This window comes from Phyllostomus discolor, chromosome 6, assembly GCF_004126475.2.
Source record: "Phyllostomus discolor isolate MPI-MPIP mPhyDis1 chromosome 6, mPhyDis1.pri.v3, whole genome shotgun sequence".
Lineage (NCBI taxonomy): Eukaryota > Metazoa > Chordata > Mammalia > Chiroptera > Phyllostomidae > Phyllostomus > Phyllostomus discolor.
Genome location: NC_040908.2, coordinates 131,837,667 through 131,863,020, shown reverse-complemented (window position 1 = coordinate 131,863,020; position 25,354 = coordinate 131,837,667). Strand labels below are relative to the sequence as shown.

At 37.2% G+C, this 25,354-nt stretch overlaps 1 protein-coding gene across 5 annotated transcripts in view; it reads left to right on the top strand.

Moving 5' to 3' along the window:
- Positions 1 to 629: 629 nt before the first annotated feature.
- BTBD10 (BTB domain containing 10) overlaps positions 630 to 25,354 on the top strand; it is a 79,740-nt gene continuing 55,015 nt past the window's right edge. For 2 of the 5 annotated variants that reach the window (XM_028514351.2, XM_028514347.2), the window contains exon 1: positions 630 to 816. The gene's annotated coding sequence lies outside the window, so the exon portion shown is untranslated. Of the gene's footprint in view, positions 817 to 14,518; positions 14,604 to 15,801; positions 15,895 to 25,354 lie in introns of all 5 variants that reach the window. The other 3 variants (XM_028514349.2, XM_028514350.2, XM_028514348.2) reach the window with 3 other exon arrangements.

Genomic DNA, 25,354 nt, shown 5'->3' with positions numbered 1-25,354 from the left:
TTTGGCACATGGTAGGATCAGTAAAATTGAACGACTGAAACTATTACTTGGCGACTTTCTGCCCACAGGGAGCAATCCCCTATCTAGGTTACTCCAGACGTTCGATGGGCAGCCCAACTGCAGGAGTTTCAGCTGGCACAGCGGTTCCCGCCAACCCAGCGTTTAAAAACGAACAGCTGTGGACCTTAGGGAGTAGAGGGTGGACCGCTTTTCATGAACCCGGGTGGGTTAATAACCCGCAGCTGGACTGGTAAAGGCGATTCGGAGTTTATTCAGTTGAGAAAAACGCTTCTTTCCCTAAACAAACTCAGGACCCCAAGGTATTTCTCTAAACCTGGGCTGGAGACGCTGTCCGCTTTTTTTCTAACGGGCATAGGAAGTCGAAGGGAAAGACATGGGACTCAAAGGTTATTGGGGGTATCGTAGCCTCTCAGACTCGCGACCCGCTGTTGATCGCCAGCTGACGACTGAGAGGACCAACGCCTTCCAATCAGTAGCGCCAGCCCCGGGGCTGGACGAGCAGCCCAGCTGCAGCTCCCACAACAGCTCCCACAGCGGGCGCCCCGCCCTCTCCTGGGCGTTGAGCCCCCATTCTCGCGAGAACGCAGTTAGCCTCGCCTCTTTGGATTGTGGGCTCTCGCGAGAACAGGATTAGGAGCCGGCCTGCAACCTGCTGGGGCGGCTCTGGTAGCCCTGGCTGCCGGAGTGGCCGTCTAGTTAGACACCTTTGGAGGGGTCCAGTTGAGGAGAAAGCAGAGGTGTCTCCGGCTCCGCCTTTTGCCTAGGCTCTCCGTGGACGCTTAAGGGGCACTACAGGTTCGGGGGTGACTGGACACAGCTGGGGAACTCGGTGGGGGCGGCGCCGGAGGCTGGGCTTGGCGGGGGCGAAGGAGGAAGGGGGAGGAGGGCGAGTCAGGCTGGAGAGCTGGGCTGCTCAGGCGGTGGTCTGGGCGTCTCGGAACCTACTAGGGGGCTGTGGGTGGGGCTCTGGACTCCCGTCGCTGGCACCCAGTTCGCAGAGGCAGGGATGGGGCTTGGGTTCGGCGGTGCTGTTTTTGGGTTGGGAGCCCCCGAGGCCTTTCCGCAGGGGTGAAGTCGATACCTTCATCCATCCTTCCCTAGGCGAGTAACCCCGTGCCCCGCCCCTTTTCTGTTGTCCCTGGGCTAAAAGCAGCGACGTCCGGATGAGGGCGCATCACAATAGGGGATTAGGTGGTAAATTGCCTTCCACCTAAAGACGAAGAGCAGTGAAGATCCTAATAATGTGCTGCGTGGTTTTATGCCGTGATAGCATCACGTGTGGTAAAGCTTTGTTTCCCCAAAACTTGCGAAGGAAAACTTTTTTCCTTCTTTAGATGCAAGTTTCCTAACACCCTTTATCTTCTGGGATGGGGTGCGGGGAGGTGAGACATCACTTAGTAATTTGTTAATGTGGGGACAGTGTCACCATCCTTGGTTCTCACAGATTTCATACTTTCTCAGTATTTTGAGTACGTGATGAAAAGACAGTAATTCGGATATGCTAAAGATAGAGCCTCATCTGTTTGTCGCTTTGTGTACTTACCATACAAAAAATATTTAAGTTTTGTATCTTTGAGAGTCTTCATGCTTTTTATTTAAATTTACAATCAGTGAAGCAGCATGGTATATTGATTTTTTAGGACAATCGGGTACCTCCCCCCCTTCCCCTACTGCACAACTATGATCAACATTTTCTAGAGAGGAGGTTAGGGATACATTTTGAATGAAATAGACTGTAGAAATTGTAATAGAAGATATGTAAGGAATGAAACCATAGGGCCAAAAAATATTTCTGTATTGGAGAGACCATCCAGGACTGAAGTCTAAGCATTGAAAATGAAGACTGGGGTTGTCATTTGAAAACAAAGCAGAAAGCAGTGGAAAGTGCTTGGGAAAGGATTTGATGGTGGATTGAGACTGTTAAAGTGTGAGGAGAAGTCTTTTTGAAGGTCTAAGTGTTTCATAAATGTTTCTAACATTTCTCAGTTTATGACCTAACTGCTATTGTTACACATAAAGAGAAAGTGGGAAGGGAGGTTCTGCATGGAGCAGGGTAAGAAGGACGTAATGTAGTGTTTGATCAGAAAAGCCTTCAGTATCTCAAAAGTGTTTTTGAGTTCTTTCACTTTTTTTTCCTTCACTTCCAAAAAAGCTTTCAGATGGGCTTTTTTGCTTTCTCTATGTCACCCTTCTACTAGTCTGAATTTTTTTCTTTCTCACCCCTCTAAGCCTTGTGAGATTTTTAAATTATTAACTATGAAGTTGCAAACTGCTATGGTCTGCTATGTGGCTTTTTATCTCTAGTTGACTTGGTGAAGTGTGGAAGTGATCTGGAAAACATTATGCACCCTTTCAAAGAAATAGTTTGTGAATAGCAAGCTCACATGCCTTCAGATGCTAGGCAGATGAAAATAAGAATGAGTGAAAGGGACTGGAGGGTTTGTTTATGCCTCATCCAAGAGGGACGTCCAGTTCTCAGGTCCACCTGATTAGTGCCCTTCATGAACATGGGCCCAGTCTTAAGCTTTTTCAAGAGAACACAAGAAGTTTAGATTTTTGCTTGCAGTCTCTTGATTTTTTAAAATACTAAGAATGAATTACAGCAACTGAAAATAGCTTCATGTGGCCCAGCCATACCCAAACCTGTAAGTAATTGTATCCTGCTCTTCAGTTTAGGACCTCTATTATAGGTGAGAATTAGTAAATTTTATCATTAAAAAAGAGAGAGATTTAAAGCAAGTATGCCAATTAGTTTGGAATTTCAAACCTTGGAGGACTTGGGAAAAATGTGAAGTCTAATTGAAAACAGTAGATAAATCTAATAGCCGAGTTCAATATCCTTTAAATACAGTAGGACAAATTGAACTGGTACTTATTAATATTTTGACTGGAAATAAGTAAAAAAAAAAACCCTCAGTATTTATGGTTTAATAACTCAGGGTTTTGGGCAAAGGTAATTTAAAGGTATCTTGTAAGGAAATGGAGTCAATTTATTGAGAAGCCCTTTATAATAGTTGCAATTAATATGTAAAGTTAAATCCAAGAGACACCCCACAATGCAGCTATAGTTTTAAATGTTTAATGCTTGCTGTACCATCCCACATGGTCTTCCCAGGCATTGACTTACTGGAAGCAAATATTGATTCTTTGTATTATATTCTTTGGCTCTTAGAGTAGGGAAAGGAAAGAAATGGGATGGGGAGAGTGTGATGTGAAACAGTCACTCATGTGCCTCTTGCTTACATTGTCCATTAAAAGACTGAGTTAACTAATTTTTCTTGTAAGAAAAATAGGTACTTTGGTAGATTAAACACAGTGCCTTATACATAGTAGAGCTTAATGATATTCGTGGAGTTGAATCCTGGTGGATTAAACCACATTTACCAATTAGTGTGAAGGACTTTAATTACATAATCTAATTTGTACTTAGTTGGCCAGTGGAGGATGGGAGTTTAGAGGTCAGACCTAAGGAATAAGTGGACTGCAGGGTGTAGAGAACAACAGAGGTCTTCCCTGGGGATAAGGGTGAGAAGAAGCTAGGTGAGGGAAAGAGTTTTAAAAAGGAAGATAAAATGGTTAAATACCTTTTTATCTATGGTGCTGTTTTACAAAGAGGTCTATCTTTTATGATTGAATTGGTCATAACTCATGCAAAGATGACATAGAACACTGATTTTTAATCACAACTACTTTGGGAGCTTGCAACCTTGAATTTCTTCTTTGAAGCCCGGTCTTTGCAGGTCAAACTAGTCTAGTTATCTCTTCATCCAATTCCTGCCTCTCTGGTATAGGAAGTGAAACAGGAAGAGACTATGTTTGTGAGGTGTTCCTGTTTAAGAATTTTTAAAACATTCTGAAGAATCTGTTGTGTATTTGTGGAGGTTATGTTTGTTCAGGAGGAGCCATCATTTTCCTCCCTGCATGTTTCTACCCTGATTTGTAAAGTAGGAAGTTCCTCCTAATGAGTACTTTCCCCTCTTCTTTATATGCCTTTATATGCCCTCAGTGCCTTCACAAAGGAGGGTTAAATGAGGTTAGGAGAAGGAATTGAGTATCCTTTTTTTTCTTTGAGTCTGCTTTTGCTCTGTGTTCTGGTTCTGGTTCTGGCTTATGAGTTCTATTTTTGGAGCTCTCAATTCTTAGGATATACATTTCTCTACTTCTTTGAATGGGAAATTTATCTGAGCAGGCTGGACCCTGTGAGGGAGAAGCAAATGGAACATCTACTGTTCCAAGTTTAATTTACAGTTGAAGTTAATAGGAAGTTTTTGGTCACTGGTTTCAACTGTTTTTATCTTTATCTGTTGTTTTTATTGTTTTGCGTCTTTATTGATTATGACCCACAGCACTGGAAGAAAAGGTAGTTGTGAATGTTCACTAATGGAGGAGGAACTACAAATTTTTTTTTCTCTTGGATAGAATGTTTATGAGGGTTCAAGCTAATGTTGCTTGCTGTGGTTTACTTTGGCATCCTTGGAACTGAAACCTACCTTGCTCAGCAGGTAGCAATGTAGAACTCAGAGATGGACGGTAAACAATCAGAAGTCAAAGAGATGCTCTCTGGGAGAGGATTAAGAGGTTGGCAAATGTTAGTTGTAGGCAGTGAGAATGAGAAAGATTGATGGGTTGCTCTTGCACACACCCAAACCAGGGACAAGCCTGCAACACAGGCATGTGCCTTGACCAGGAATCCAACCAGTGACCTTTTGCTTTGTGGAAAGACACTGAACCAACTGAACTACACTTGTCAGAATGCCTTTTCCATCTTAACTAAGCACTTAAAATGCACTGTAGTTATAATTTACAGTGAGGTGAGAGAGCAAAACTAGCATGACTTTCTCTTTTTCCGTTACAATTTCACAGATAGAAGATTTTGTTCTTACTGTAGGTTTCAGCAACCTCAGCATATATATTTTTTTCTTCTTATTGAGAATGTTCACCTTTTCACTTAAAGAAGTGCTTTACGGCTTCTCTTTGGCATACATACATGAACCAAATATCTGAATTGCCAGCATCACTACTGTACTTTGGGGCCATGATTAAGGAAAATAAGAGTTACTCGAACACAAGCACTGTGAACAATTGATTTGATAATTGAGAAGGTTACTGACTGACTAATGGGCAGGCAGTATGGCTATGCTGGGCAGAGGGATTCATATTCCAGGTAGGACAGAACAGGATAGTGAGAGATTTCATCATGCTATTCAGAATGGTGTGCAATTTAAAATGTATGAATTTCTGTAATTTTCCATTTAATATTTTGGACTGGGTGTTAATTGCTGGTGATTGAAACCATGGAAGGTGAAACTGCAGATAAAGAGGGGACCACTGAACTTGAGAAGAGGAAAGTTTTTATGTCAGATATGTGATCTTATGTCACAGTAGTGGATTTCTGAAGATTATAATATGCCAAAAAGCATCTATGCCAATAAAAGCATCTTTTTTTACCACCAACATTTTATTTATTATTTTTTTGTTTAAAATGTAAGATATCTAATTGTATGGTATTTTTCTTTTGAGTTGAGTGAGCTGTTAGTATTTTGGGTCACAAACTGAAATTAACATTTAGTATTTGGGGGTGAGATTCTGTCATAGTGAGTCACTGATTGAAGTACTGCTCAATTAGAAACTATGAATAACACTAAGTTCATTTTAATTGTAATCATGCTTTTTGCTTGGATTACCTTATTTGGGTTCACATAGACCCGGCTTTAAAGCCAACTTTTAGCTTCGTGACATAAAAGTTACTTAACCTTCATGAACCTTCATTTCCTCACATGAAAAATGGAGGTAGAACGTAATAGGAGTTTAAGAATGAAATGCAATAAAATATATAACAGTGCTATGTAAAATAGTAAAATAAATATAACTTGTTAGCACTTTGTTCTTATTTATGCTTAGAAAATAGCATTCTGGCCAGTGATCTTGAAACACATATATCAGATAAATTTACATTTACATCTAGCTGTTCAATTTGGAGGGAACAGATTCAAAGTGTAGTATTTACAGCCTTGCCAGTGTGACTCTTCCACTCTTCTGCTGTAAATCACAAAGGTTTTTCTTCCATTCTTTTTTTTTTTAGTCAACACTAAACAGTAGGAAGTTCTTTTTCATGTTGGTATCCATTGACTGATACCTGGTATTCTATGTAATTTGAATGCCAGGTGGAATAGTAGAAAAAAGGGAATGGAGAATAGATGAGAGGGATGGTGTGGGATTTTAAAAATCATCTATAGGATACTGTTATCTACTTCTAAAACATAAAACCATTTTATTTTTTATTAATTTGGGACTGTCATTACTAGTAGCAGATGAGTAGAAAATTATTCTGAGCTTTCTATTTGTAGACTACATTAAATGTCATCTTAAAAATAAATTTTAGAGCTCAGATGCCTGAAGAAAAATCTCAGGTGCAAGATTGTGCAAGAGAACATTTTTAGAATTTTTTAAAAAATTCATGGATAGTCATACAAATAGAGCTGATTTATTTTAAAGGTAATTGTTTTGCCCTGGCTGGTGTGGCACCGTGGATTGAGCATGGAGCCAGCGATTCCCCATCAGGGCATGTACCTGGGTTGTGGGCCAGGTCTCTGGTTGGGGGAGGCAAGAGGCAGCAGATTGATGTTTCTCTCCCTCTCTTTCTCCCTCCCTTCCCCTCTTTCTAAAAATAAATAAAAATAACACTTTTTTTTTAAAAAAAGGCAATTATTTCATTCAAGGCAGTTTGCTTTATACAGTACAGGTTTGAATTTGATTTTTCTCATATCTAGAAAGCAATCAATACAATAGGTTTCATCCTTTTGCCTCTTTATTTGTTAATTTAGTTTGCTTAAGGAAGTTCCTATAAAATGAGTAACTGTGGGGCACTATTGTTTCCTTTTTATTGAACAGTTCAGATTGCTGAAGTTTCCCTTTTAAAAGATAATATTTAGTTAGTAGAGACTAGTGGGATTATAAAACCATAATATTGAAAGTACTTTAAAATCTCCTCTGATTTTTGGAACTGAAGTTCAGGTTAAACCTCCCCTTACTTGATTTTGATAAAAGGTATTGAGACTGGACTACAGGTTTATTCCAGTGATTTTCCTAGTGGTTTGCATGAAGTTCTGGGAGTGTGTGAAAATCTTGTACATTGTGCCATGTGAAAAAAATGATAGAACCTCTATTTACATTTGTTTTAGTATTCTGTCGCTTTTTGACTTCCATTTTTTGTTTATGTGTAGTATATATAGTTAACTGGTGTGACAGTATATGTGCATTATTTATATACACATATGTGCAGCTATTAAAGTTAGTTGAACTTAAAACATTGAGAAAGGGGAAAATATCATATTTCAGAAGAAAAGTAGTATGACATCTTTGATCATCTTTCCTTCCGTAGTGAATGGTATTTAGCAGTAGCCTTGAAAGCTTATTGATTTTGAAATTGTTTTACTATGAATACTTAGAAAAATTACTTATAAAAGTAGATTTTTTGAGTAATATAAAAAAGGATAGATCAAAGAAGAAAGTGGCACCATAATTCATGACCCAGTGAATTGCTTCAAGTCACAAATACACACACACAGAAACCTAGAATTGGGATTCTTCTGTGTATATGCTTCTTGCTTAAAATTTTTATTTTGAGAAATTAAATGTAATTCGAATAATGTAACTGGTTTTCAATCTTTATCATCTCATAGTACACATAAACTAATTAACTAAAATTCTGCAGCACACCAAAAATGTATTTTTTGCCAATTTGACCAATAAAATAGGTATAATTTTGAGTCATTCACATCGGACAGCTATTGTTGTGTTGGCTGTTGTCAGTTTTTTTATTTCACACTTTATGGGAAAAGAGGTCAGTGTCCTTGACTAAATAGTCAGGTGGTGCATGTTTAAAAATTTTTGTGGCACACCGGTGTGTCTCTTGCAGCATACCTGTTGAAAATCACTGATATGTCAGATAATTAGATTTAAAATTAACATTCCTTCCCTCCTTTCCCCCCTTTCTTTTCACTTCCTCTTCTCTCATCTACCATAAATGCTTTGATAAACATACTTCTTAGGATAAAATTTTAAAGGTAAGGGTTTTGTGCATGATACCTTCCAAGTTTTATAATTTATAGTCCCACAAACTTGAGTAGCTATTTTCCTTGTATGTACTTGAGCTATCAATGGTTATCATTAAACAAATCGACATACCTTTGCCAGTTTGATAGGTTAAATATCTCAGATTTAATTGGGTTTCTAATATTACTAGTGAGGTTGAATATTTTTTCTTTTCCTCCTTTTTTTGGTCAGTATTCTTTTTGTAAGTAGTTGATGAACTTTGATAATTTTTTTACCGTTGTATTCAGATTTTTAAATATGGGTTTATAATCATTCCTTATATATTTAAGATTTTAATCTTTTGTATTATAAACATTGTTTTGCGATTTTTTATTTTTCTTCTGTAGTTTGAATTTTCATGTAGTCTAATCTAATGCATCTTGAAAGCTGGTCTGCAGGTTCTTCATCTGATCCCTGATGGAGGTTTTCATAGCCTTTGGTGAAGATGTTGGCTTGCTTAAAGTGGCTGGCTGCACTTTCCTGTTTTTCATACTAAGTCTTTCGCTTCATAATTTTTTTTATTTTAGTCAGATAAATATCCACTTATATTTTATTTTTGTTTTTTTATAGCTTTATGTTCTACTTTGAATTATTTAGTAATGTGGAATTTGGGAGAGATAAAAGGTGAGGAAGGAAAGGATCTTCTGCTCAAATAGTTAACTAATTAAATTTTTAGAACCTATCTATCTAACCAACCTTGAATCTGTCTATAATCTATCTATTTATATCTTAGTGATTCTAAATGCTAACCACTAACACTTGTTATTTCCTGGGTATAGCATATTCATGGGTTGTGTATTAAATTTGAGGGACAATATAGTGGGGTGGGAACACAGTGAATTTGCCTATAGTGACATGTATCTGAGTCTTAGCTTATTTATTAGCTGTGTGATGTTAGGCAAATAATATACTCCCTTTAAGTCAGTTTCCCAGTTTTTAAATAGGAATCACCACTTGTGTGTTGTAGGATTGATATGTTAATTAGCTTAGATAATACAAGGGTGGGCAAATGTAGGTTGACAGTTATGAGTATGCAAAAACAGATTTTATTTTTAATTTTTTTAAAAGGAGATTTTGCTGTATTTCCTTTTTTTTAAAAAAAGATTTTATTTATTTTAGAGAGGGAAGGGAGGGAAAAAGAGAGAGAGAGAGAAACATCAATTTGCGGTTGCTGGGGGTTATGGCCTGCAACCCAGGCATGTACCCTGACTGGGAATCAAACCTGCAACACTTTGGTTTGCAGCGTGCGCCAGATTTTATTTTTGTATTATTATTTACTAATTATTGTATTTGTTTGCATTACAACCATAAACCTACTTTTGCCAACCCTGTATATATGAAAATCCAACTTACTATCCAAGGCTTCCTGAATTAGATGCTAGTATCCAGCTCCTGTGACTTCATCCTGCTTGAAATATCTCACTTAATATGTAGCTGTAGTTCATCCAGCGTTGAGGAATATTTCTCACCCACCACCTGTGTGGTAACTTTCTCAAAGGAAGGTGGCTTGACCTTATTCTTGAGGAACCCATTCTCATACTCATTGGTCATTGCTTACTGTTCTAGATGGTAGTATTTAATAAGAGATGAATGAACTTGAGTTGACATGGCAACCCATTTTCATTGCTGCTAAATCTTCAGTTACATACCTGGTGTACATCTACTGTTTCCTTTATTAAACCACACTAAAGAATGGTTAAGTGGTACAATTTAGGACATAATAGTATTAGGCCTTTTATTTATTTATTTAGAATATATAAATTATTATGTGGTTTAAATGTCAAAGCTGGCTACAAAGAATACTCAGTGGTCTTGCTTACATCTGTATTACTTTCACACCATTCCCACCCTGCCACTGTAGGTAACCATTTCTAACAGTTTTATTTACCCTTCTAGAGTTTTTTCCCCCCAAAACAAATATATGCAATAAATATATGTATATTTGTATTTATATATGTATGCATGTTTATTTGATTTATTCACAAAATGTAGCAAACTGTACACTGCTTGTTCTGTAGCGGTTTTTGTTTTTTTTTTTTTTTTTTTTTTACTGACAATATATCTTGGATCTAAATCCATATTAATACATGAAGATCTTATTCTTTTTTTATAGATGCATAGTATTTCGTTCTGTGGATGTATCATAGTTTATTATTATTTTTATTTTGAAAAGATTCATTTATTTTTAGAGAGGGGAATGGAGGGAGAAAAAAAGGGAACATCAATACGTGATTGCTTCTCGCATGCCCCCTACTGGGGACCTGGCCCACAACCCAGGCATGTGTCCTGACTGGGAATTGAACCTGAGACCCTTTGGTTCATAGGCCAGCACTCAGTCCACCAAGCCCCACCAGCCAGGGCTCATAGTTTTTTCATTTAGTCTCTTTGGATGTGATTCATATTGGTTTTAGTCTGTTGTCATTACAGTAATGCCACAGTGAATATATTTTGAATATTTTGTTTAGTATTTGTCTAGTTATATCTTTAGTGTCAATTCTTAGTAAGACTGGTAAATGTTTGTATAATTTTGTGAGATGTTGCAAAATTCCTTACCATAGGGGGTTATATCATATCGTATTTTTAAAAAAGATTTTATTTATTTTCAGAGAGGGGAAGGGAGGGAGAAAGAGGGAAATGTCAATGTGTGGTTGCTTGTCATGTGCCCCCTACTGTAGGGGACCTGACCTGCAACCCAGACATACACCCCAAGTGGGAACTGAACCGGCAATGGTTTGGTTTACAGGCTGGCACTCAGTCTACTGAGCCACACCAGCCAGGGTTCATACTGTATTTTTTTATTAGCAGAGCATGAGAATGTGGAGAATGTTTCTCTACAGCAGGGGTGTCAAACTAATTTTCATGGGGGGGGGCCATCAACCTCACAGTTGCCTTCAAAGGGCCGAATGTAATTTCAACTCCTTAACAGTTAAGGAATAGTTACATTTATACAGTCCTATAATTATTTTGGCTCTTTGAAGACAACCATGAGGCTGATGTGGCCCCTGGTGAAAATGAATTTTACACCCCCGCTCTATAGTCTTACCAGCAGAATACATGGGCAAAATTAGAGGCGTTGAAAAAAACTGGAGGTGTTAATTTGCATTTCTGTTATAAGTTGAGCATACTTTGATATGTTTAAGGCCATTTGCCTTTATTTTTCTGAGAATTGCTCATTTTCTGCATTCTGTGTTTTTTTGGAGGGGTGTCCCCCCTCATCACTTACTTATTTATTTAAATTATTTTATTTATTGAATTAATTGGTGTGACATTGTTTAATAAAATTATATAGTTTTAAGGCATACAGTTCTATAATACATCATTTGTGTATTGTATTGTGTTTAGCACCTGTCCCTCCTTTAAAGGACCCTTTATGTAGTACAAAATGTTTGTTTTTGTTTTATTTCTGCTTTTTGCAATGAAAAGTGTTAAGTTTTACGTAGTCCAATAAAAGCTTTTTCTTCTGCTAGGTTCTAAAGGATAGCACCCATCCTCTTCTCCCTTGGATTTTGAATGATTTCAAATTTTACATTTAGATAACTGATTCATTTGGAGTTTACCCTAGTAAGGTGTGAGGTACAGATTTAAATTTATGCTGTCCCAAATGTTTCTTCAGTTGTTATAGTACCATATATTAGTGTTCTTTCCTCAAATGATTTGAGAAACCACTGAATCACATATCAAATTTTCTTATAGTTTAGAGACCTATTTCTGGGCCTTTTATTCTGTTCTACTTGTACTTTTTTCTGTCTGTGTATCAGTATCTCAGACCTTTAGTTTTCAAAATAAGCCTCTAGTGATCTTTGAATATAAGAAAAGTTTTATTAGAAGAACCAGTACCTATAATACTGAGAGTCTATCTTTGTGAGCAAATATTTTATCTCAAGGCAAATTTTAGATTCCTTAAAATGAAGCATTTAGTGGAAAAATAACTTTTTGGGGGGAAGTCTGATATTCTGCCTCTGTGTTGACATACATGGAAGTTACCAGCCACATGCGACTATTTAAGTTAATTAAAATGGAAAATTAAAAATTGATTTCCTTAGTTGTGGTGTATTTTAAGTGCTTTTTGCACAGTGTAGACATAGGATGTTTCCATTGCCACACAAAGTTCTATTGAGTAGCACTGTAGTTTAGAACTTAAATCATACTTAGGGCCTTTTGTAACCTATTGAGTTGATTTGGCAGATAAACAAGCAAAAATCTGAAGGAAATGGTTGGTGATGGGCATAATGAATGGTCCAAAATGGAACAGTAGAGTAAAGGTTATATAAAAAATGTATAAAATTTATTTAAAAAGCCTTACAGAGGAAAAAAAAACACTGTTTAAGAGTCTGACTTTGTTTAAAGGGTGACGGTTCTTAGGGGTTGAATGTAATCTCCTTAAATTTGGGCACTTCATCAGATATTGGAGATTTACCTATGTTCAATTTTATGTCAGGGCGATTTATTTTTACTAAGATGTTTCTGGTTTTGAAGGCAATACTCTTTAGTCATAGGAGAAAAGAAAAAATAGGGACGTAATGCACCGAAACCAGAATGTTGTTTTTTTAGAATATAAAAAAAATCATACGCCTTTTAGTGTGTTTTAAGAAATTAACACTATAAACAGTATTTAGTTCTTTACAGTGCTAATCAGATAAAGTACTTAGAACATGCTTAAGATATGGAAAGATTTTCATACATTTATTGAGCTGTTTAAGTTTGGGGGGAAAATGAAACATTTCTTGAAGTGTTAATGCCTTCAACAAGAAGTTAGTAAAATTCGAAAAGGAAAAAAATAAAGGAAGTCAGCAACATTTGAATAGAAATTCTATAAAAGTAATAAAGGAAATTAACTCAGAGATTTTTATCTCCAGGTCACCTCTGGAAGATCAAGGGCTGAATATGAGGTGACTTTGAAGTCTTACGTTTTGGTGGATTGGATAAGGGGGCCCTTTAATAAACAGAGTACCCTACTTTTTGAGGAAATTCCACGCAATTTTATTAAATTTGTTAAGTATCCCCTGCAGTTAGCAAAATGCCTGGAAATGTGCTAAATACTCAGTAAATAGATTTTGAAAGAATAAATCAATTTAAATTGACATCACAGAACTAAAACATAAAATTTAGTCAGATATACTCTAGTATAAAAGTATCCTGAATATACTTCTTAGCTTTATTTGCTTGCCTTATTTTAACCAAGGAAAATCAGAAAAGGATAAGCCTTGACAGTTGAAAGGAATTCTGTGAGAGTTAGATAGGCAGCTTTGAGAAATACAGTATTATGCTGTGTATAATGCGCACCCATGGTTTTGGTGCATATTATACACAGTATTATTATGCCCATAATATGTAATTATTACACCCATGTATAAGGGGCACCCTTACTTTTCCCTCAAAAATTTGGGCAAAAAAAGTAAGCATTATACATGGCAAAAGACCGTATTTGGGGGAAACTTGGGGTTAGTTTGATAATTTCTTTAAAAATGTTTTCAGGGATATTTGTTATATTTTCCCTCTTTTAACCCCACATTTAGAAATTGAATTATTAGAATTTCTGCTCATTATCTAGGGTGAGATTTAAGACAGCAACTAAGTTAAAGACTGCCTATAAATCTTCATTTATATTTTCTCTCCACTAATGGATTGTGTTAAATGTTTTTGCTTGTTTCATCTTAATTAATTAAAACACTTTGTAAAAACTTACATATAAGTTGTACCGAGCTATGGGAACACAAATACAAATCATACCTTGTTATTGCCTTCAAGGATCTTACATTTTAATAGATGTGTGACGGAAACATATTCTAACAATGCATAGTGATGGGGTTTAGGAAATGCTACCCAATTTGGCGTATTGAATACCTTAAGGAATTTGAGAAATGGCATGTGTAGGAAGGACTTTCTGCCCTATCACCAAAACAGGTTGCAAAACTCTGACATGAGAGGTGTCCTCTGCATATCCAGAGGACAGGAACATCCTTAGCTCCAAAGATGAAGGGACATGGAGGACTCTGGACTACAGGCCTTGCTAATAAATTTCCCTCTGTTTACTACACTTAGCTTATACTTGTTGTATCTTTCCATGACTTTCCACTCTTCATGGAACTAGCATAAGAACACTCAGGTCTAATTGTTTCTTCAGGGCTTCATTTCTTTTTTAATTAAGATTTTTAAAAAATTGATTTTAGAGAGGAGAAAGAAACATTGATTTGTTGTTCCACTTACTTATGCATTCATTGGTTGATTTTTGTATGTGTCCTGACCGGGGATCAAACCTGCAACCTTGGCCTATTGGGACAATGCTTGAACCAACTGAGCTACCTGGCCAGGGCCAGGGCTTCATTTCTTTATGAAGGTCACTTAAAACTTATGTTAAATACATTTGTATGCTTTTCTCTTGATTATCTGTTTTTTGTTACAGGGGTCCCAACTGAGAAATTAGAAGGGTAGAGGAAAAAGATATTATCCAACCCTTAAAATATATTGACCATTTTTAAGCACTACATGTAAGTAATAAAATTAAACAAGGGGAAAACATTTTTGTAACAAAGCCATCTTCAAATTCTTTATTGTAGACTTTCCCTCCACATTATCATCATGAAAATAGTATGTAATATTCAAATAGTGTCAGGGATACAATGAAAAGTCTCTTTCAGTCTGGCCTTCCCCCAGAGTCATACGTTTTATGTGGTATTTGTAGACATTTTTAAAACATATACAAGCATGGGTGGGTGTTTACAGATATATTTTAAAAAATATTGGAGTACATAATGCTATCTGTACCTTGCTTTTAAGCTTAACAGAGTATCTTGGAATGTTTTCCTTATCAGTATGTATCTGTCCATCTCATTTTTACTGGTTACATGATACTGCATATTTTTATGAAATTCATTTTTTAATGAATATTTAGATTGGTTCTAGACTTTTGCTGTGACAAATAATGCAGTATATGTGTCAAGGAGAGAAAAGAGATGTATGTGTTTTGTGTATATGAGTGTGTTAGCATAATAGTATGTGTAGTTAACACAAGGGCTAGGCAGAATCTTAAACTTTTAGTGTAATACATAGATAGAATGTGTTGGACAATATGGCAAACAGAGTATAAGGTAGTTCCCATGATTCCTGCCTCCCGTCTGGTGTTCATGCCTTTGATAATCCCTTCCCCCTGAGTGTGAGCACAGTTTGTGACTTTCTTCTAACCAAAAGAATATGTTAAAGGTAATGGGATGTTACTTCCCCAATTACTTTACAGAAGATGCCATTTTGCTGGCAGACTTGCTTTGAATCCTACAGCAGTAAGGAAATGAATTGTTACAATGTCAGTAAACTTGGAAGTGGATCCTTCTGCAGTTGAGCCTCCAAATGAGTCTTTAGTCATGCTTGACATCTTGATCGTAGTCTTGCAGAGGACCCAGCTAAACTGTCATATTCCTGACCTACAGAAGCTTGAGATGATTGATGTGTGTTGTTATAAGCCACTGGATTTGTGGTAAAGTGTTACAGAGCAAGGAGGCTGTTATGTACAAAAGAGAAAACTTTAAAAAATTTAAGCTTCTTGGATACTGCAAAAATATTCTGATAAAAATAATTGAAGGAGTTTTCTCAGAGGCTAGAGAGTAGGATGGTTGGTCTGTACGTCCAGAAATTAAAATTTACTCTGAAGCTAACAGTGAAATGTTTCTGTTTTCATCTTTGTTACTATAGGAATGACATAAAGCTTTGATTTAGCTCTTAATGTTATTACCAGCAATTGTTTCCAAAGTACATGACTCGCTGAGGACCATGTAGAAGTCTAAGGTATTCTATATATTTATTTAATTTTATTTATATTTATTTCTAGAGAGAGAGGAAGGGAGGGAGATAGAGAGGGAGAGAAACATCGATGTCAGAGAAACGTCAGTTGGTTGCCTCTTGAATGTGTCCTGACTGAGGACAAACCTGCAACCCAGGCATTTGCCCTGACTGGGAGTTGAACTGGCAACCTGTTGCTTTGAGGGACTATTACCAACCAAGTGAGAGCCACACTGGTCAGGTCAGGGCAAGTGTAAGGTATTTTTGGTGTTAAGTAGGATGGGGGAGGGTTCAGGTGTACCCTGGAGAAATTAGGGAAGCTCAAAATGAATAGAAATCCTATTTCTGATATTCTTCCTCTATCACCTGTGTTGTGATTTAGGGTTTTTTTTTTTTTTTTTTTAATTCAGGACATGGATATCTATTTTTTAATGTCAGCCATCTAGTACATTATAGGTGCTCAATAAATGTCAAGTGGCTATTTAAGAATTCTCATCTTCTGTCATTTTAAAAGTAAAATAGAAAATGATGAATGAACTAATGAAATATGCAAAATTTGCATTCAGTAGTCTACTCGAAAAAGTCAGCAATATATCCAGCACTGTGTTGTTTAGAATATCCTGTCTCCTTTATTCTTTATAAGAATTTGATTGGCAGCTACAGTAGTAATAGGTAAAATAACGGTAATGAGAGTTGTGTTGTTTTCTTCATTTCACATTTAAGGAAATCAGGGTCTTGGATGTTAAGCTTGTACAAAGTTATACAACTAATTTTATCTGATTCTGAAACCTTCTCTTGGTCACTTACTATTGTGGCAGAAGAAGAAAAGTTCTTACCAGTTTTCATTATTGGAAGTTTTTGTATGTCATTTTTGGCTGTGGGAAGAAAGCTTATTGATTAAGTATCCTTGGGATGGTAATGGGGGCAGTATGACTTGGGGTTTTGATCAAGAAGTGGCATAATTATGCCATGCTAATATGTTTGATATTTATAAGTATTAAATATCTCTGCTGATTTTTTTCTATTTTAAAATTTCTTTTTAAAGTTGTGTGCAATAAAATTCTTTTTCTGGTGTAAAATTCTATGCATTTTCCTGTTTCTTTTTTTGCAAAGTGCAATGAGTTTTGACAAAGGCATACAATTGTGTAATCACTACCACAATCCAGATCCAGAGTAGTTCCATGACCCCCCAGAATTACTCTGTGTTGTTCCTGTGTAGTACCCCAAACCCTCACCTGTGGCTGCTCTATTCTCTAACCCTGTACTTTTGTCTTTTTGAGAATTATAGAGCCATATGGTATGAAACCTTTAAGTTTGGCTATTTTTTCTTTTTTTTTTTAAATATATTTTATTTTTTATTTTTATTTTTTCTTTTTTAAAAAATATATTTTATTAAGTTTGGCTATTTTTCACTTACAATGCTTTTGAGATTCCATTATGTTATATGTATTAGTAGTGACTCTGTTACTGGAAGAAATAGGTTCTTTTGTGGTGTTGGGAAAAGACACTCACATAGGAGTTTTAAGCCACAGTGGCAAGGTTTATTAAAGAGAAAAGCGATCGTACTCTTGGAGAGGAAGAGAGCAGACAGACAAGAGGGCAGCGGTTGCCCTGAGGTCTTTGTTAAACTTCCTTATATTTCCTTGGGTTTGGGAAAGAGCAGGCTTTGTTTCAAACTGTGTAATCTCTTCCCTGGATTTTCCAGGGCTTTTGCCCTCCCTGTTTTATGGTAGTTCCACTTGGTCATTTGGCTTCTACTGCACATGCACAGTAAAAAGAATTCCCTCTGTGCCATCTTGGCTTCTACTGTACGTGCATTTAGTAAAAGGAAATCCCTCACCATCTTCTCCCTCCTCCCATTACTTGGGTGGATTTGCTGGGGTGACTGAAAAGCTGTCTTTCTGGTGTTTTGTTCCCTTTGGTGGAAAGATGTTGGTTACTCCCCGGGGTGACTGAAAAACTGTTTTTTCCTTCTTAAATGGGCTTAATCAGATGTCTGATTCTGTTCACGCACTCTTTCGTTATCATCTGTCTACTCTAACGTTGCCCCTCTCAAGAATTCTGGGCCCTTGTAATCTTACAAGGGTTTTGGTACGTATTCCCCTATCATTTCTGGATTTTGGCTGACACTAATGGCACTGACTCGGTCTCTGATATCTTTCTCCTTAACTGGGGTGATTTAAAGTACTCTCTGGTTGGGGAGGAGAGATACAGACCATCTGAATCAGATGGTCTTCCCCCCTCTTCTCCCCTTCCCCTCTCCCTTTAAAATCAATTAATAAAAATTTTTTATTTTAAAAAAGATCTTGCTATTAGCAGGTTGTTAATTGCTTGGCCTTGTTTAATTATCTTGTCTCAGTTTCCCTCGGTTGTTAATTGCTTGGCCTTGTTTAATTATCTTGTCTCAGTTTCCCTCATTCCGCTTTCCTAGCATTCTTACTATAATGCCTCAACTCCAGTTACTTTTATGTTATATCATTAGATGTTGTCCCACTTCATCTGCAGATCTGTTCATTTTCCTTCAATCTTTCTCTTTATTCTATGGATTGGGTAAGTTTTGCTGATCTGTTTTCAAGTTCCTTGATTCTATTTTTGTTACTGCTCCGATAGCTATTCTCATCCAATGAATTTTTCACTTTAGTTATTTTTTTCAGCTACATCTGAATTACTACATTTTTAATAGTTTTCACTTCTCTATCGAGATCTCCTTCTGCTACTGTTATCTTAGTTTGTTGACTATACTGACTTTTGTTTGACTATATTTATAACGTGCTTTGAAGTGTTTATTTGTTAAATCTTATGTTTGGACCCACTTGGAGTCAGTTTCTATTGACTACCTTTTTTGTCTTGTTTCTTTGCATCTCATGGTTTTTGGTTGAAACCTAGACATTGTAGTTTATTATGAGGGTTGTTGTTTGTTTAGTTTTTTTCTTGTAGACCATTAACTTGCCTGGACTCAAACTGCAGCTGATAACCTGTGCTTAATTCTTCTTTCATTTATTTGTTTTTTAACTTGGTCTCCTGGGGAGTAGGGTCGGGGGAGGGATCTCCTGCACCTGTGCAATTTGGTGGTGAGTCAAAAATTGGGGCAGAGATTTTACTCAGACTTTGGAACTCACCCTTTGTGTGTGGTTCCTTTACTTCTGGGGATTCCTTCCTCATTTCTTGTTCATTGGCCAGTGGTGGTCTCTGTTCTCTGACACCCAAGCCAGTAACGGCTTCAGCTTTCTGATGCTTGGGCTGTGCATGGTTGGGGAATGAGCTTGGTTAAAAAAACATCAAACTTGTGGACCTTGTACCAGCTTTCTAGGGTGAATTTACCTGTAGCCTACCATGGAGTTACCTGGGGTGCCCCATGCATGTGTAGGTTAATTGAACAGAATTTATGCTCAGATTTTTGGGTCTCACCTCTCTGGTTCTTTTACTCTCAGTATATCTATCTTAAATTTCTGGATGCACTTTCATCCTTCAACTATTTTCTTAATTACTTTGAGCTGTGTGGCTCTCTGGTTTCCTTCACTGTATTTGTCAGGGATGAGGAAGGCACTCAACATAAAAATTTCAAACTGAAATCATAAGTCTGTTCACTCCCAGTTGTAGTTTTTCAAGAGTAAACTATTTTTTCACTCATGCTTCGGGGCCTGTCTAGTGCTCTTAAACAGTTGTGTGTGTGTGTGTGTGTTTATAATTTACTCAGATTTTCTTTTCTCTTAAAAGTTGTTTCTTCTTGTTCTTTCTCTTTGAGAACTATCTGTGCTAGTACTCATTCCCTCCAGGCTTTCCATTTCTTGATGTAGCTAAAAATGATTGTTCAGTTTTTGACCAATTTAAAGATTTATCTTACACTTAGAGCGGGGTTAGCCAGCAATCATGAGGAAATTATACAAAAACTTTGTAGAACTTTTTCAAAGCTTTTATGGTTGTTATAGGCATCATTTATTTTGTACATTTCAGGGTTGTACAGTCTTTTTTATTCCTGAGGCAAGAGGCTTATTAAATGATCCCTCAAGCTTCTGGCCCTTCAGAAATTCTTAGCCCTGGCTGGCGTAGCTCAGTGGATTGAGCGCGGGCTGGGAACTAAAGTGTCCCAGGTTCGATTCCCAACCAGGGTACATTCCTGGGTTGCAGGCCATAGCCCCCAGCAACCGCACATTGATGTCTCTCTCTCTCTCTCTCTCTTCCCCCCTCCCTTCCCTCCCTAAAAATGGATGAATAAAATCTTAAAAAAAAAAGAAAAGAAATTCTTTGTCTAGGGCCCTCTTGTCAACTGATGGTTGGTGCAAATTCAGTACCAACAGGAATCTGCAGTTTGGGTTGTGGTGAAGAAAGAAACTTTATTCAGGAAAACAGCTCACTGGTGATACAGCACGGAATAACACAGCTCTGAGGCTGCCCAGGGGCCAGGCCAGTCTTCAGCTAGGCAGTGCAGCTCTGCTCTGGTGTGGTCTGGTCTGCTCCATTCTGCCTCTCTGCTCTGGCGAGACATCTTCTGTTTTTCAACTGTAGCCAGGAAATGCAGTCTTCGGTCTCTGGTTGAAAGGGAAAGTGTGTTTCCATAGCCAGAGGAACAGACTTATATGAACAGAAGTCTCTGCTCCAGTCCCTGATTAGTCTGAGGATACCAAATCCTTGCAGTTTGATTGGCCTGAAAGGCACTGTCTTGATTGGTCAGAATAGAGCTGCTCTGATTGGTTGGAGCTGCACAGCTCTGACTGGATGGGGAGAACCATAGTCCTATAGGTTGAACTAGGATTACAGGAACTTCTTTATAAGGGCTGGCTGAGATGACAGAAACACAGTGCAGGCAGGCAATTCAGTATAGGCTTCTCCCTGAAGTAGAGTTTGCTTGAGAGGCTCCTGTGTAGAAATATCTGCTAGGCTTCACTTATTAAAATTTGAGCCCAGTTAACCACCAGCAGCCAGCAGTAGGCATCTTCTTACTCAGGGTCCACACTCTGAAAATGTTCTGTATAGTTAGTACAGAATTAAATGTGTGAAGTCAGGTTTAACCCCTTCAGTCCGCAAATCTCAAATTATTTATTTGCTCTTTGGGGCTCTTTCTCCTCCTTTTGGTCTTTTCCACATAGGAAAGAATGCCCGAGAACATTTTACTAGCTTGGGTGCCTTCTTGGCTACTTCTTGATTAGCCTCTACCACCCACACCTCTTGATACTCGGCTTTCTGTGTGCTGAAGGTAGTCCTTGGCTCCCTATCACCATGTGATTCTGTTTTCTTCATTGTTTTCCCTTTTGCTTTTACAAATACAAGCAAAAAGCAAGAATAGCATTCAGTGTGTTTTGCAGCAAGCTGTTATTGAGGCAGCGTGCATCCCTAGCAATGAGACCACCAGGTTCCTTCCCTGGGAACTACACTCGGCTTCAAGTCCCATATAGCTTTGAACTGTTTCTGTGAGCATTTTGTGCATCTGTTAGCAAGATGTGTCCTAAGATACCAGAAAAGCCTAAGAGAGCTTGTTGAGGTGTTGCACTCAGCATAAAACTGGATTTCTTAAGCCTATTTGGTATGATTTGGTAGGTTATTTTTGGGTCTGGGAATGGTCAAAAATTTTTTCCATATAAATTAATGGTAATTGTTTCTTTTCTTTATGAGAGGTTTTGTGGATGAAAAAGGAGCACATACTAAGCCTGCAGGCTCTGGGCCCTACAAACCTAGAGACTGAAAGTAACCCCACAGAGTGGTCTCAAAGTAAAAATTTCTGGAAGTGGGGCATAGTGGTTAGTCATGTCCTAGGGCTTGTAGCTTCCTAGACAAAAGGTCTGTCTTTACCTTTGAAATTGTTTGTTGTCTTTGTGCATCTAAGGTAATAGTTTTCTGAAATGGCAGAGTAATTTTCTTTTGCAGACCCAACTACCAGCACCAGAGCAGACCACATTGTTATCTTGTTGCCCAAATACCACCTCTGTGTATAGTAAACATTAACTATCTCATACCCACCAGTGTGAAAAGAAAATTGCTTTTTATCCAGTCTCAGAGATTTCCCTACTTTGCTTTCTCCTGCTTCCCTAATCTGCCACTAATGAATTTCACATAGCCCTCCTTACATTTCTACTCCTTTGATTTTAATGTATAAAATAAGTGGCAAAACTACCATGTCCCGGAGCATTTTCTCAATTCATTTATTTTTGCTTTCTGGTAATTATAGTCAGTTTGGCTCAAATAAACTCATACAAGACTTTTCTTGCCTTGGCTGGTGTAGCTCAGTGGATTGAGCATGGGCCTGTGAACCAAAGGGTCACAGTTTGATTCCCAGTTTTGGGCACATGCCTGGGTTGTAGACTGGGTCCCCAGCAGGGAGAGCGGGAGAGGCAACCACACATTGATGTTTCTTTCCCTCTCTCCTTCCCTTCCCCTCTAAAAAAGAATTAATAAAATCTTTTAAAAAAGTATCCATTCCTCAGTTAAAAAAAAAAAGACTTAGGCTGGATGTTCTTTTTCACAGGAGCTCTACTCTTAGTGGGGATGCCTTGTATTTAAACTTCCTAGTACATTGATACATAGAACAGAGTAACTTGTCTCCATATACTATCTGTCAGGTTGTTTTACATGTCCATAGATCATTGTGTTAATATTACCTAAAAATAGTGCCCCTGGGAACACTTATTTATGTTATCATAATCCTCCCTCCTTTTTAGATAGTAATATCCAAGAGAAGGGGAAGTAATGGAATTACCTTTTTACCAGTTAACTTTTGGCGGTCTTCTGAATTCATGTTTCTAGCCAATAGGCCCAGTTGTTCCAGCCTGTAAAAAGATTGTTTCTAGATTACTTAGAATCTAGATTATTTTTTATCATGCCTAAAAATAGTAACAGGCTGTGCCATTTTCTAAGTACTTTGTTTTGAGTAGTCTAGTATAATTTTTTTGCTTTCAAGATTCAAAAATAATAAACTTTAGTTTGCCTAATATGAAGTAGGCATTGGGGATCCAAGTGTCATATTTTGAAGGAACTTTTTCTGGTGAGTTTGGATAGCGGAAATGGAGAGCTATTAGAAGCTTTTAGAAAGATAATTCTTATTACTGCAGAGCAGATACAGAATTGAATGGAATGGTAAAGAGGTCGACCAGGAGGCTTACTGATACCTGTTAAGAGTTTTAACTGAAGGCAGTATAGCCTTATGGGTGAAACAGGAGGGAAAGAGTCAAAACATTTTGAAGTAGGTTTGATACAGGGGAATGAGAAAGTCAAGGATGACTTCAAGGTGGGGTAACAGTACAAGAACTATCTTGGTAAGAGAGACAGGGGGAAGTGGCATATGGAACCATTGAGTGGAGTCTTTTTTCCTTTATAAGAGTAAGTTTTTTGAGAACAGGAACAAATGTCCAACTTGCTTCAGAACCTTGTAAATTGCTTGGCTTATTGTAGTAGTTCAGTAAGTGCTTGAATGAATGAATGAAAGGATGAATGAAATAAGATAAATACAGTGTCATCTAGTATGGCAAAAAGTTGAAGAGATTATTAAAATAGAAGAGATCATTAGACGTTTCAAAATAGATCATTAGACATTTCAAAGTAGTATATAATGTGTGCTTTGCCTTTTATGTATTTGTAGTTACAGCTTATTGATGACATTTAAAATTCACTAGTATGTATAGACTAATGCAGGTATCTTTTTTTCCAGATATCTTAAACTTTAATCTTACTTGTTTTTAGTGTGCTTGTATCCCTGACAGTTGGGAGGAGTGAAGAGTGGGGAGAAAGCTTTCACATGTTGATAACCAACTTTTGCTGACAAATGAAATAGAAATAGGATTTTTCAATTGATTTTTTTCTTTTTTGATAGCCTTCACCTGAACATCCTTTAGTTTTCTGTGGCTGGTTGTAAACACACAGGCTTGTTAATTTCTGTAAGATTGATTAGGAAGACATACTGGAATTTCCCAGCTGCTAGATATATGCCACCCACTGTAAAATGGTTAAAACGTGCATCTGAATTTACCTTAGCCATTCCCCAGTGGTTTTATTTTTTTTAGTTACTGCATGCCTCCCATGGTTTAGGATCCTTCTTCCCTCAGGTCACTTGTGGCTATCTTATCCACAGGGGTGTATGGTTATGGGTTAGGAGATGGAAAAATGGCTTGTGTAAAGAAATGTTAATGCCTAAAATAGCTTACTAGAAGACTTATGCAGTAAGGAGAAAATGTGCTAAATCTCATTCTACAGAACCCGGTAAGCCTCTTTACATCTTCTTTTCCCTTCTTATCAATTTTTCCCAACTATTCTTTTTACCTTTTGTGTCTCTCTTGCTCTGTGACCACTTTTTTCCATTTGACTTTCTCCTTTGTCTCTAATCTGTTCTCTCTCACCCTTCTCTTTTGCCTCATCGCTTCAGGGCAGATAACTAGCTATATTATTTAGTTGAAGTTTTACAAAGTTTCTTTTTCGGTAAATACATTATTTTTATAATTAAAAACTCAAATGAGTTGGAGAATTTTTTGTTTTTGATATAATTTTATAGTATTTATGTTCATTTAATATGTAATTGATTCTCAATTATTCAGTGATCCTTGAGGAAATAGGTTTCTTTTCCAGGGTAATTCAACAAATAAACTGTCTGCAATTTGTTTAGAATTTAAATAAGCCATTATGAAATTCTCCCCCTTTCCCTTTTCTGTTATTTTTATTGCACTCCTTGATCTACCTACTTATTTACATATTTATTAAAATGTTCATGTACATGAACATCTTTGGAAAGAAAATACTGAGTATCAGGAAAAAGTATAAACATAGAAAAATAATTTCTCTAAAGTGAAATTATTTCTTTCAATGAGTTTATGTTTTGTGTGTGTGTGTGTGAGAGAGAGGGGGGGGAGAGAGAGAGAGAGAGGGAGAGAGAGAGAGAGGGAGAGAGAGAAGTTGTACTGGAATCCCTTATAAAACTCAAGAAAGTGTTGTCTTCTCCCCATTCTGGGTTCCCCTTGACTATTGTGCACAGCTCTTCCTTACTTCTAGCAACTCCAGCTTGGAAAAATTTATAGAAAGTATACAGGTATAGGAGTGGGTGTCAGGAAACCTGGGTTCTTGTCTGACTTAATATAACTTTGTCCACATTGTTTAACTACATTTGGTTTTTCTTTTGGTGTTTGCAATCTCTAAAAGTCAAACCTGACCTACTGTTTCCAAACAGAATACTCCATTCTGAGCCTTTTTTAAGATCAAGACTCTATATCATAAATTGTCATTGTTCTTTGTTCTTTATAATTCTGCCATTTATAAGCATTGGGAACTTTAGCAATATTATTAAGCTTCTGAGACTGTTTTCTATTGTGTACATAGGGATTATAATGCATACCTTGTAAAGTGGTTGTGAAGATTAAATCTGAAAGTGAGTATACATTAAAGCCTTAGTTCAGGTATTCTGTGTATAGCTATTATGCATGTTTTCTTATACTTGCATACAACTGTTGTGGAAATAAGTCACAAACCTCAAATATGAAATGAGTAAAGT